General features: G+C 49.2%; 1 protein-coding gene across 1 annotated transcript in view; it reads right to left on the bottom strand.

The window, feature by feature from the left end:
• Positions 1-11,357, bottom strand: part of NOS1 (nitric oxide synthase 1) — a 207,137-nt gene extending 195,780 nt beyond the window's left edge. The window contains exon 1 of the mRNA XM_061384897.1: positions 9,118-11,357. The gene's annotated coding sequence lies outside the window, so the exon portion shown is untranslated. The remainder of the gene's footprint in view (positions 1-9,117) is intronic.
• Between the last annotated feature and the right edge of the window lie 849 nt (positions 11,358-12,206).

Genomic DNA, 12,206 nt, shown 5'->3' with positions numbered 1-12,206 from the left:
GGCCCGTGGAGGCAGGGAGAATGCTGATTCTACCACTGATCAGCTCTGTGATTGAGTGACTCACCTCATCCCTCTGAGCCTCACTTTCTATGTTTATACAATGAAGCTAAATAGTACCTGCCTCACATGACAGGGTATTCTATTCTTCTTGTACTTTCTCCCATCAAGACCACCCTCTCTTCTCTCTCCATCTCCATCTATTTTCCTCTGAGCATGAACTCAATAAATGTTAGCAACAGTGACTGCTGTTGTTACTGTGTTGTTATCCACAGCGTGCACATTCACATCCGCTACTTTCCCCACATTTTAAGCTCCAGGAAGGCAATGATTGTTTATTTCCATGTCCCTAGCCCCTACCATAGTTGCTGGAGCGTAATACAGCATCAGGAAATGTTTGCAGCTGAACAATCAACTCAAAGAAAGTCCTGCTTACACCACTGACGGTTAACACCGAACATTCAGAGCCCCAGACGCACTTCATAAAAGTACAGTTTTCAGGAAGGTTCAGAGCAATTTTTGACTGATATATCCCTGCTAGGTTACTGGGGAGAGCTGGAGAAAGTTGGGACATGAACTTAACCTTAAGGCTATGTTCAATAGGACCAATTAAACCATCTTATGGCACATGTTTTGATATCTCCATCAACAATGGAATTTTAGGATGAAGGAAGCTTGTTGATATTTCTTATTATACTCTCCTTTTTGTTGTTGTTATTTAGTCGCTAGGTTGTGTCTGATTTTTTGCGACCTCATGGACTGTAGTCTGCCGCAGGGATTAAAAAGTCATCTACCTTCCATTCTTCTAACTGCAAACGTTTTCGCCCACCTGTATATCCATACCATCCTTCCAGTTATCCATCCATCCATGCATCCAAATATCCATTCAAACATTCATCTATCAATCTATCCATCCATCCATCCATTCAAATACCCATCTAAGCATTCATCTGTCTGTCCATTTATTTACCCATTTATCCATCTATCCATCCATTCATGCATACACCTATTAGTACATCTATCAACCTATACACCCATCATTAATGTATATATTGAACACTTTCCAGCTTCCAGGCATTGTGCTAGACATTGTTGTGACCTATCACTGAATAACCTATGGATCCCACTTCCAAAGAATTTACATTCAAGAGAGACAGACAAACAAGTAAACAGGTGTTTTCAATTTGGCACTATATGGGTGGGATATGGTGGAGTGTGTATGAGAGTCTAAGGGAGGACATAAGACCTAGGAGAGTCCAGCAAGAGTTCCTGCCAGAGGCAATGTCTACGCTGAGGCAGGAAGGACCAGCAGGGGATGCTCTGTGGGGAGATGGGCTGTCCTGGCAGCAGGAGCCACAGGTGCAGAGGCGAGGGCAAGAGGAAATGTGCTGAGCTGGGGGAAAAGTTCTGTCCTGTCTGGATGGACCATGTGAAGTGAAGCTGGGAGGAATGAGAGAGTTGGCAAGAGTCCAGGGCCTTGAGTTGAGCTTGGACTTTGTCCCAAGAAACTGAGAAGCCATGGATGGTCATAAAGAGGCTTGAGTGAAGGGAGTGGCTTTAGAAACTTCCCTCTCACAGGAAATGGACTCTCTTTTTGAACAGGAATGGCACTTGGGAAGCAAGTCATCAAACTCAGAATGATACGAGAAAGTCTTCTTTCTTCTGAAATTTGCCGTCTCCTTTCCCAGAATCATTTTATGCCTGGCTGAAAATCCAGTGATCCTGGCAGGAGGGGAGGTAATGGTTCATTATCTCTCAGTCATTAATATTCTCCCTGAAGAAGCTTCCTTGAAGCTCTAATGGGAAATTCAGACCCCCAAGTCCAAGAGAGAATTTCTATAGAGCTTAATTACAGGCAATGATGTCTTTTGCTCATTCAGTAGTCATGTTCCATTTCCTACCCTGACCATGGTGGTGTTTGGGGGCCTGTTGCCAGGTTAGGGGTACCTACTATAGCCAAGGCACAGAGCACAGGATACAGACTCACTGCCACCTACTGTGTGCCAAGCACTGCTGGATCCATGAGAAACCACATCAGGACCCTGTCTTCCAGAAGCTTATAACCATATTAGGTAGATAGGACCTGTGTATAGAATGAATCAGTGATCCGCATGGATCAGGCAAGAAAAAGAGGGAGAAGAAAAAGAAAACAAGATAGAACATCAAGGTCTCATCTGAAATGGTCATGGAGTCAGAATACCCTGCTTGTGGCTGATGAAATAAGAAATGAAAGTGGAAGGCTTTTCTTGAAGTTGCCAAGGTAACCAACGTGGGACTGAATATAGTGATAGACTTCCATTGGGAGGACAGGGCAGGACATGTTGATAGATAAGGTCTAAGGTCCAGAAATCAATAAGCATCAAGTATATGCGTGGATTTGAGAGATTTGGAGATAACCACAGAAGAAACTCCTAGAAGATGTAAGAACGGGAACCCCTGGGAAGCTGACTAAGGGTAGGAAGGGGTGGGACAAGGAGCTACTTCCCAGTGAAAGGCTTTGTCTCCTGTTTATTTTTTACCATGTGAATGTTCTTAGATAAGAGATTTTAAACATTCAAATGGAGAGAAATCTTGGCTTAAAAGAGTCAGTGGCAAAAGCTACGTGCATGGTGCAGGCAGTTAACACCACTGGCTTTGGAGCAAAGGGTCTCTGGATACAATTAAGAGGGGCTGTGAACTTGTATGGGAAAAAATAATTACATCTTTATGTTATTAACCTCGAGCTGAAATTTAGCATTTGCTTTCCTTACAAATACAGGGGAAAAGCCACATCGGTATTATCAGACTTGTGACTTTATCACTGATAGAAAATAGTAGGTATTTTCATATTACCTTTTAGCTGTTAACAAATATCCCAAAATATTTATGCTCATCACTTCTTCAAATTCACAGTGTGTTAGGCTCACAGCTACTCATTTAGTTAATGCATAAAGAAACACACGTATTCTCTATTTGTTTTTTATAAAAATACATTTTTAGTAACTACAACTCAACAAAATTGGTTCCTTCACAATCCTGTGTGTTATTTTTTATGCATTGAAAAACACTCTTCTGCCAAGGGGTCTGTGGGTTTTGTGAGAGGGCCAAAGGGTGTGTGGCATGAGATAGGTTGAAAAGCTTCTTTAGAGACAGGAGAGCAACTAGGGGTGAAGGTGTTTGATAAACTGGGGGGAAGAGGATTCACCTGTTGAGGGGAGCTGGGACTCAGGCTGATGGAGAGGAGGGTAGAGGGTGCTGATGGAAGGGATGTGCTGGTCACATAGAGGTACGATCACAGGAACAGCAGCAGCAGAAGCTGCAACTTCTGAGCTCACAAGGTTCCAGACCTTTCTGTTTGACCTTGACAATAACTGTAAGAAGGTTTCTAATTCAATTTCCCTTTCAAAGCCAAGGAAACACGGCTGCAGACATGTTCAGGGGCTTGTCTGAGGTCCCATAGCTGGGGAGTCATAGAGCTAGAATTCACACCATGATCACCTTATCCCAACTTGCTTGTCTGTACTGCCAAGTACGGTAGAAGGTCTCAGTTAACCGACCAAGAAGCTGAGGATGGGACAAGTCAAGGGAAGCCGAGCCCAGAATCCCAGCATGCCTGGGAAAAGCTGAGCCTCTTTCCTTGCCTGGCTTCCTGCTAATTCCTCTCTCCTGGCACCTCATGGCTCTGGGAGGCTCCAGAAACCCCATGCCAGTTCTCTGGGCATTACTGTTAAGCCCAAACTCTGCCTAATCTGCCTTCAGCCCACCACTCAGACCTTCTGTCCCATTTTAGCTTTGGAGCCCTCTCAGCATCAAATCTTAACCATAACCTCCTAACTGGGCCCCCTAACTAGAATGCACATTTCTTCATAATACTAGATGTACCTGAACTAACATTTCTGAAATTGGGGTTCCCTTGTTGTTGTTCAGTCAGTCATGTCCAACTCTGCGACCCCATGAACTGCAGCATGCCAGGCTTCCCTGACCTGTCTCCCGGAGTTTGCTCAAACTCAGGTCCATTGAGTCAATGATGACATCCAACCATCTCATCCTCTGATGTCCCCTTCTCCTCCTGCCCTCAATCTTTCCCAACGAGTCGGCTCTTTGCATCAGGTGGCCAAAGTATTGGACAAATTATTGGCCAAAGTATTGGGGTCCCCACGGGGGTTCATAAGACACTCTGAACATTTAGAAGTGTTATCATTTATGTGTAGGACACGACCATCAGCCTTTCCTGGATCTGCTGATGACTGTCTCATATCTAGGAGCTGCCACATGATTCCAGTGACTGTTCTGTGATGATGGCAGCTGGGCTGAGCTGTCCTGCTTTAATTACTGCACAGGAATGAGAAGAAGCCACCGGCACGATACAGAAATGATCCTCCCCGTGCCTGGAGAAGGCCAAAGGCTGGAACACCATGTTATACAGACAGAGGGGTCTAAGCAGTGTGAGGAGAGAGGGAGGGAAAATCAAGTCCTCACAGGGCCTGGCAGGTGGAACCTGGGGGACCCCAGAGGGCCTTCTGGTCCATGCATCATGTATTATACTTATGTTGCAAACAGAACTTCACTCAAGCCATCACTTACACGTTTTGAGCTCACATCTGATTTGCTCTGTAATTGGGATGGTGTTCAATTTGTGGATTTGCTTTGGTTTTGTAGGAAGATAAGCATGAAGAACTCGTACCTGCTGTTCTGCGGGTGCACAATTAAGCAGCATCATAATCAAAATATTTTACAACAACATTGAGGGAGAGTGTCTGTGAGAATGTGCCCTTGAAAAGTGTGCCATGTTTGAAAGACATGGTCCTATATGCCATCTTTTGAATCGTTTTAAAGTTTTCCCTTTCCATTTCTTTATTCTCTATTGAAGTATAGTTGATTTACAGCGATGCGTTAGTTTCTGGTGTACAGCAGAGTGGGTCAGATATATAAGTGTGTGTCTTCCCCATTATAGGTCAGTACAAGATACTGGTCTCTGTGCCATATAGTAGATCCTCGTTGGTTAACTATTTTTTTTAATTAATTTTTTATCAGAGTATGGTTGCTTTACAATGCTGTGCTGGTTTCTTTAAATTTATTTTTAATTGAAGGATAATTGCTTTACAGCATTGTCTTGGTTTCTGCCAAACACGGTCAACTATTTTACAGACAGTGGCGTGTATCTGTTAATCCCAAACCCTAGTTTATCCCTCCCCAACCCCTCTCCCTGTTGGTAACCAAAAATTTGTTCCCTATATCTGTGAGTCTGTTTCTGTTTGGCAAATAGGTTCACTTGTATCGTTTCTTTGGATTCCACATACAAGTGATAAAGGATATTTGTCTTTCTCTGTCTGTCTGACTTCTCTTAGTATGATGATCTCCAGGTCCGTCCATGTTGCTGCAACGGAAATCATTTCGTTCTTTTTTTTATTATATGCTATCATCTTGCAGGCTACACCCACTGCTCAAAAACTGTTGCTCACTTAGAAGTAAATTCCAATCCTGTCAATCCCCATGGACAGGCTCTTCACTGCATCCAAATAGTTCGATTTAATCGTTTTCAGCTAGTCTCTGCCAGTTTCCATCCATGGCAGGTAAGGATAGGGGGTGCCAGTGGCTCAAACCAGCACCTAAAACACCAATCAGTACCCGATGGGTAGCAACCACGACTAATACCAGCATCGTTGCTGGCTCATGGGACTGATGGAAGTGACACTCAATGGTATAAAAACATCCTCTCCTGACATAGCGGTCTTTGCGTCTCACAACCTGGTCAAGAGAATACAGGAGAAAATGAGGTAAAGGTGCCAGCCAGAGTGGAGAAACACCTGGGAAGGAGACATGGGAGGCTCCAGGATGACACAGGGAAGAACATTCTGGACTGGAAAGCACAGTCTTGAGGGGATGGCCCAGCTCCGTGTGACCTTGGACAAGCTACCTAACCTCTCTGAGCCTTTGGCTCTCAGTATATGAAGGAGGACAAAGGATCATCCCAGTCTTGCCCACTTCACAGAGCAGGTGGGAAGAAGGCCAGGGAAGGGACAAGGAAGAAGGCAGTGACAGCAACGTGAAAGGCTACCATTACTATCACTAGAGTACCAGTGACGAGGCAGAGCCAGAGAGATGCTCACAGAGCCAGTGAGGGAGGGAGAAGGAGGGAGAGACAGAGAGGGAGACCTTCATTGCCTTGACCGTCTGTCCCCTCCCCAATGCTAACTTGGAACTGTCCTGAGAGATTTCCCTCCCAGCTCCCGCCCTTGGCTGCATCCAGCTCACACAGGCTCCCTGGGGCTGTCTTGCTGGCTGCTGAGGTCCCAATTGGGAGGCCAGAGGGTCGGGTCACAGCCCTGCTAGAAGAGGAACCTCGTGGGGACAGAGCATTGACCGCCCAGAGCAGGGATGCCCAAGGCTGGGCCTTGCTAAGCTCAGACCACACCACTGGGGTTCCGGAGCTCAGCACTGACCCTCTGTTCCTCTGAATGTAAGAGAGTCACCACTTCTATCTTTCTGAGGGTACTCGGGGGGCCCCGAGGTTAAGTAGGAAGATCCTTTGGGGGCGTTAGCTGATACGAAGATCCAGTGGGCAGAAGGCAGCTTGTTTCCTGAATCCATAGGGATTGCTGGCCAATTGCACAACTGGCTTCCTTAAGACTGAATTTGTTTTCTCTGCTTTGGGGTCTGAGTCTTTCAAAATATTTGGTCTTTATTTGAGATAGTTTGTTTTTCTTGTAAGCAGCGAATGTCTCTGTATAATGCATTGTTCCAGGGGAATCCTGGTGAGCATTTGCAAACCCATTTTTTTCCCCCTAAATTTTCTTGAATAATGAGCTCCACTTTGATTTAAACATTTTTATAAGAATTTTTCCTGTTAATTCTAAAGTGATTTTTTAAAAAAGACATTTGGCAGGAGTGGGTGTGGGTGAGGAATGTGTCAAAGTTACAGACTCATTCATCCCTAATGAAGTGGAAGGGAAGTGGAACCAGAGGAGAACGAGGATAAAAAAAGAAAGTAATAGAATCAAAGGAGAAAAGAAATAGTGTAATGGATGTGTGTGGGCTTTGAATAGGCATCTTGCTACGTGGGTAAGTGCTTGAGCTGGAAGAGATACAGGGAGGAGCAGTCAGAGCTGGAATCTGGCCAGAAACAGAGTCCTGGGACCTGAAGGCACTGCCTCCACCTCCCTCTTGGCCTGGGGGCCTCAGTTGCCACATCTGTCGAATGGGTTGAAGCCATGTTCCCAGGGCTGCTGGGGGTGGGGCAGGGAATAATGAATGAATAGGAAAAGTGCAAGCTGTAGGGTGCTGTGCACGCACGAGTGGCTTGTTATTGGGGTGGGCAGGTGGGGGTTGGACTGAAGGGGATTCAAGACTCTCTCTGGCTCTTAGAATCCAGAATTTGATGAAAATACATAGACACACACTTGCAAGTATAGACCCATGCACACAGATACACTCCCACCCCCCCCACACACACCCTTTCACTTGCTGGTTCTCACACACCCTCACGTGTGCCTGTGTATGTACCACACACAGGCAAGCTCATTCATTACACACCCCCACACAGCCCCCACACACCATTCAATACACATGTGCATCCCCCCACCACAACTGCCCCCCCACACACCCTCACAGGGGCTTCCTCACCACATGTACTCACACACGCTCATACACATACCCTCCACACTCTTTATCACACACATTTGCCTTTAAACACATTCTTGCACACATCCACACCCTCCACAGCCCTGCACGCACATTCTCATGCACTCACGTGATCCTCAGTTAGACAGTCCCTCCTGGCCTGCACACCACCTCCCTTTCCCAGCTGAGCTCTGGATGAAAAGTGAGGCAGGAGATGGATGGGCCCCAGGCTGGGCAGCTGGAGTTCGTCCCCTGTGGACAGACACTCCAAGATGGAGAGGAGGAGGAGCTGAGTCCTGCTCAGGTAAGAGACCACGTATTCCGCATTGTCAAGGTCAAGGTGACCTTCCCAACTATGCTTGCCCAGAAAGGCTCCTTGGAGGTCAAAAGGGTGGGAGCGTCACCTCACAGTAAGTGATGTCAACCTACCCTTTCCTCTTCACCAGAATCCATCTTGGCTGAGAGGTGTGTGTGCACACATGGGAGGATTCTGACTTAAACCAAATATGACCTTGGAATCAGGCAAAGCAAGACAAGTGGCCAAAGGAAACCAGGAAGAGATGCCCCAAAGAAGTGATTCAAGCTACCACGGCGGGTGCGCCTCTGAGTCCACCAACGTGTCTATTTACACATACGGTACTCTTCCTCCTAATAAACATTTTACTTGCTCCACTACTTTCCATCTTTGTGGGAATTCTTTTCTGCAAAGCCGAAGAGCAAGGGCCTTGTCATGGGCGACTGGTCTAGTGACGAGGACTTAGCGCTCACTGCCACTCTCTGGCTGGGAACTGAAACCTGGCTTCACGTCGCTGCAGGCCGAGGCCACCCAAGGTCAAAAGCAGAGTAGATCCTCTGTCCTCTGCCCATGCTGAGCTCACGCCTCACCGCCCTGAACCCAGGCCTCTGCCCCGCACCGCCCCCACTCCTACCATGCCCAGAAACCGCTCAAAGCTTCCATCTTCTCAACCCCTTGGCCATGTCCCTCTTTCTGTCCCCTGTCCTTGGTGTTTAATGACCCCCCTCCCCACCACAAACTGAGTTCCATGAGATTAGGGATCCTTTCTGTCTTACAAACACATCCTCAGAGCCTGGCACACGTAGCCAGCGTTCTGGAAATAGCTGTTGAATAAATGAATGGATGGATGGATGGATGGTTGGACAAAGGTGTGGTGCCTAGGGGAAGAGATTGTCTGCTCAGACCCGGGCTCTGAGTTTTGGGAGCAAGGTGTGGTGAGACCATGGGGGCCTTCCCCCTCTCGGTCAGTTTCAGGGCACTGTTTCCTCCTGGGGGCAACTCTGCTCCGTCCACACGCATCCCCTCTTTGCCTCCACCTGAAGGACCCAAAGTACCGATGACACTCGGGACCTGACCCTGGCAGCCGTTTCTGGCTCACCTCCCAGGGCTCCCAGGTCTCTCTGGGACTCGCGGGAAAGAACTAGACTCTGTAGGCTCACAGCACTCTATAACCTGACCCCACGTCCATCCACCAGCTCCACCATCTGCAGCATCCCAGCACTTACCGTGTGTCCCAGGAATGGGGCCACTCGGATCACATGCAAGTCCTACCCACTGTTCCAGGAGGGAGCCCCAGGTAGCATCCACAGCGGAGAGCCGACCAAACAGAGGCTCCGGGAGGGAAGGACCTGGCCTGGGGCCGTCACCTGGCAAATGGCAGTGCAAGGATTTGAATCCAGGCCCCAGGCTGCTTGAGGCCACGTTTCCCTGACTTCCCACACTGGGTCTGGGGCCCCCTTCTGGCATCCGCCAGCCCTCTGTGCTTCTCCACTGGGCCAGGGCACCCTCCCTCACCCGTCCACTGCCTGCCTCCTCCACCCCACTAGGAAATTCTCAGGGGCGGCACAGGAGGCCAATTTGGTGCCTTGCCCGAGTGTCCTTTGTCCAGCAATGTACGCACTCCCCAGCTGCTGATCTTTATTCCCGGAGAACGGCCTTATGTAGCCAAGCCGGTTTGTTGGGGAAAGATGACACCCCTCACCCTAACAGCACCAGTGACTAGCCAACATGGGGATCCTAAAGGCTCGCCCCCTTGCCTCAAGGTGGGATCAACTCCGCCGTGCCACTCACACTCTGGAGCCCCCATGGGGTCAGCTGAGTGTCTCCAGGCTTGTTAAGCCCCTTCGGCTGCCCTCTCCTGCTTCCCTCACTCTCCCTTTCTAGAAAGCATTCCCTCCACCTGTTAATCATTATAACCCCAGTGCCAAGATCAAGGCCAGGTGGCAGTATCCCTTACTGAAGGAAGGAGCCATTCCTTCTGCCCTCAGTGCAAAGGCTGTGTTGAGGATCAGTTCTTGGCAGAGGGAAGGAGCGTGGTTTACCATCGTCACCCCTCTAATCCTTGTGCCTTGACCAGTACCCTGCCTGGAGTAGGAGCTTAGTGAGTGTTTGCTGAGTGAGTGAATCAATGAATGAATCAATGAATGACTGCCTCATCTTTCCCCGGCCCCCATGCCTGCCTTTCTCCAAACATTTCAGGCCACCTCGCCTTCACCTGCCAGGTGACCTCACCTGCCATGTCCACCCTGGCTGGCTTTGACTTCACACCAAAGCGCTTTGCCAGCTGCCCACACACCCCAGGGTTTCACTGAGGGACCTTGGCCTCCTCCCCAAGGGCAGGGGATGAGAGGGAGCCCGGGCTGCACTGGGCCAGACCCCCACCCGAGATTCACACCCAGGCCATCTCTGCTCTGCTCTACTTTTGGACAAAAGTGTTCTGCGGCTGCAAAGACTCGGGAGCTCTTTGCATTTTCCAGCTGCCCCACCGCCCGCTTGAATGGGGCACATCCTCCCTTTTGTCACCCCACTCAAATTTTGTTTGTAGATGTTCTGCTCATGTCCCTATCTAGACGGAAACTCCCTAAGGACTCTAGCCTAGAGGTTAAAAGCTTGGGTTCTGGAGCCAGAAAGGCCTGGGGCAGGTCATGAAGCCCCCTCACAGCCTCATTTTTGTATAGCTATGAAATGAGGAAGTAATAGGGCTGCCAGCTGACCTGGGCACAACTTCAAAAAGATGAATCCTGTATATGCCTGACTTGTGGAAAATAATAAGTGGCACCTTCTAGTATTTATTAGTTACCTGAGCAAGTGCCTCAGGCATACCTGGTAGTTAATCATCAAAATGATCACAATTTCCTTTGGAAAAGGAAGTTAAACCACGTGTGTGTGTAAAGCTCACCCTGTTCTTGTCATGACCACTGGGTTCCAATGAAAGTTACTAATTCCAGGTAAACAATGGGGACATTCTAGTGGCAGCTGCATGGCTAAATGGGGCCCTTATGCCTTGCTGCGAAAGGACCAGAGAAGGGCCCTCAAGGTTCTTCTGTTTCTTAAGCACCTGGCTTTCTTCCAGATCCAGGCTTGCTGTGTACAGACAGCAAGGAAAGTTGGAAGAGAGGATGATTTCTCATTTCCCAGACTCGCTGGTGCAACTGCAGTGGCGAGCCTAGCATAGTGGTGCATAGCACTTGCTCCATAAATATTGTGGGGTGAATGAAGGAATAATTCCTTTTATGGATTAAAAGGAATGGATTTGAACTCTACCACGAAATGTCACCACCAAGTTTAGGGGTCTCTCAATCAATACTTGTGAGTGAGTGAATGAATTCCAGGTTCACTCTCACAATGCCAGTTCTGAGCCCAGGTTGTAGCCTGGAGGAGGCCTGTGATAAATATTTATGGAGGAATGAACTAGATCCAGTACTTCCCAGAAACCAGCTGAGCTTCAGCTGTGGTCGCCCCCGCTCACCCCAGGCCCACAGACATTCCAGGGACCGAGCCTTCGGATTCCAGCCACCAGCCTGTCTTGGCCTCAGCCAGCCCAGTGGGAATGGTGCCTTGGACACAGAGCAAGTTCAGGGCCTGGGGTGCACGACTGGGACCTAGCTGGCTCACCAGGGAGCTCGTGGGTGCTCCCCTTGGGAAACACTGCCCCCTAACCTCCACGATGGACTGAGCTGGCAAGAGCAGACTGCAACGACCCAGGGACACTGCCAAGGAGCCCCCGTCTGCACAGCACTGGCATCAATACAACCACACACATACACACAGATGGGGACGTGTAGCTGTGCCCTGCTGCCCACAGGGCTCTCTGCCCGCAGCCCGTCCTTCCTCCCGAGCCCACGTGTCGGAGCCAACCACGTGTTGGAGCCACCATCCAGAACGGGCTCCAGTGATCCACACAGGTGATCCTCAGCTCCTAAAGTCACCCCACGTGGTGCAAGCACGTGGACACACACCAGCATAGCTCCATCCCCCCAGGGTCCGCCATCCTGTTCCAAACACACCTTGCCTCTGCCCCAAGCTGGCGGAGGCTGCAGACCACCCAGTGGTACCACCAAGGGACAATGCCATCTGTCACCAGGGACCCGGTTCATGGATAATAGCACACCTCTCAGCCAGGAACTGGGCCCACAGGTCAAAGTGTGGGCCCCAGGACAAGTCACCGTGTAGCTGGGAGGTACCGAGCTGGACCTCTCGCTGACCAGCCCCTTAGTCTGTGCCATGGGTTGGCAGCTGTCCCCTCCTTTGCCACTACTGGGACTGACTCCCCACTGGGTATCATGGGGTAGCTCGGACCCCGCAGAAGCCTGCA

The sequence above is a fragment of the Bos javanicus genome, chromosome 17 (assembly GCF_032452875.1).
Source record: "Bos javanicus breed banteng chromosome 17, ARS-OSU_banteng_1.0, whole genome shotgun sequence".
In the NCBI taxonomy this organism is placed as follows: domain Eukaryota; kingdom Metazoa; phylum Chordata; class Mammalia; order Artiodactyla; family Bovidae; genus Bos; species Bos javanicus.
This window is presented reverse-complemented; position numbering and strand designations above follow the sequence as displayed.